Source organism: Lactuca sativa, chromosome 3 (assembly GCF_002870075.4).
Source record: "Lactuca sativa cultivar Salinas chromosome 3, Lsat_Salinas_v11, whole genome shotgun sequence".
NCBI classification, from domain to species: Eukaryota; Viridiplantae; Streptophyta; class Magnoliopsida; order Asterales; family Asteraceae; genus Lactuca; species Lactuca sativa.
This window is the reverse complement of record NC_056625.2, coordinates 220,985,315-220,987,499: the sequence shown is the minus strand read 5'-3', so window position 1 is coordinate 220,987,499 and position 2,185 is coordinate 220,985,315.

Here is a 2,185-nt window from a genome sequence, read left to right as displayed (position 1 = left end):
AAATCAAACAATCTTTTTATTAAATATCTACCCGCCGGCAGATGTAATACCCTAAAAAGTCTTTTTGACAGAAAACAAACGAGCCCTGAGTTTGATTGAGGAGGAAGACAAAACAGTAGGTGGTGGGATGTACTTAGGGCTTGGATTCTCTTTTTACGACACCTACGACTCTGAGTTTGATTGAGGAGGAAGACGAAGTAGTAGGCGGTGGAATGTACATAGGGCTTCAAAAAACAATGGCTGAGTCGGAGAATAACTGAGAAAAAACCAACATATACGTAGCTCTGCACTTCAAACCACGTGCTACGTTAGAGCAGATCAGAGTCCACATATGTATATGTATTGTACAACATAAACTAATATATTTTATGTCTGGAAAAGTGATGTCTCGAAAAGTTTTTTGACTGTCTGATTGATTGGGCTAAATGATGAAAAACAATAATAATTCAATAAAAATTAAATTTAAAAAAAGTTATTTAAAAAAATTAATAATTCAATAAAGAAAGAAAGAGGCCGGGTTTGGTGTATAATTGTCTTTCCAGCCCATTTAGCCAGAAAGACATGATTTTGAGGTTTTCTGGGAAATACATATCTTACCAGGAAAGACCCATTCTTTTGTACAAATCAAATAGTCTTTCCGGTCCATTCAGCCAGAAAGATCTGTTTGAACCTGGAAAGATGCATATCAAACAGGGTCTAACTGCCAGGCCGTCTACTATTTGGATAAAATCAAATTGTCGAATTGGATAATTTGGATCCGAGTATTTGGTTTGGATATTTGGATATTTGGATTGGTTTTTAGCGAAACCGAATTATTATTTTGGATTAGTTTTGATTTATAAAATAAAAACCGAATAGTCCAAAAAACTGAATTCTAATTTGTTATTTTGTTCTTTCTAATATATATCTTTAATAATTCATAAATTTACTAAATTATTCTTTTAGTATATTAAAATTTTCATCTATTATAACACTTTAATATGCACTGCTTATAAAAAAATTGTCTATAAAGTAGTACACTATAATATACTTTTCTTGATAATTATCTATAAGTTTTAATTCACAACTAATTAAACAATATTATTTTAGTTTATATTATAGAATAAGTTAAGACTAAAGTTATATATTTGTTAAAATGTCTTGATTATTGAAAACCGAATTGTAAAAAACCGATCCAATCGAATTATAATTTGGTTGGATCGGATCGGATTTAATTTTAGTTTGATTATTTGGATCTATGTTTTGAAAATCGAAATTAATTTGGATTCACTTGATCGGATCAGATAAAAATAGATAAATAAGGAAAAACAAAATAGAAAAAAATTCAGCCAGGCCAATGATAGAAAAGTATTGTTCCATAAGGGACTTTAAAATTAATCTACACATAATTCGAATGGGAATATAATACGATGTATGAAAATGTTGAGCAAGCCTTTCATGAAAGCCTTCAAAGGTTTGATCAACATGTTTGTAATGGTATATTATTCACATAATTAAAACCAAAAGAAAGAAAGATTCCAATTTCTCCGCCGTGGAAACCAACTTCAGTAGAAGTCACCGAAAAAAATCCAAAAGAAGATATTATAGTTGATGAATTGTCCCAAAATGTATTCATGTTCACGAGCGAGGTCCATCGTATGTACAACCATTCAAAGATATCCAAATCGTGATGTTAGGATTTACGTTACTTGGAAGGCCAGTTGAAACAATATAGTGTCACACCCCCAAACCAAGGATGGCGGAAACGTCCGGGGGTGGTGGACTTCATGCATAGTATCACAACAACGAGTATAATAGTGCTTAAATTAAATACAACCAATCATAAATATAATCAGAAAAGAATTTCATGGTTTCAAGTGTTACATATTTCAATGGTTGATTACAACATGATATAAAACTAGTTGTTGAACGTTGTAGCGTACCATCCTAAAAAGCTTGTGATTTCCTGATTTCGTTGATTCCCTGAGAATACAAGTAGTTTTGAAAAAGTTTCAAGAGTTTGGAAACCGATCTTTATAATGAGTTGTGTGTTACCAAGAAAAATCCAATATTTTCCTTACAAGAGTGATGTGTAGTCTTAAATACCAAGACCGAAATGTACAAGTAATATCCATACCTATTGACATAAAAGGTGATTTTAAATCGACATAAAACCCTTTTTGATTTGAGAAAATCCCCGTAAACT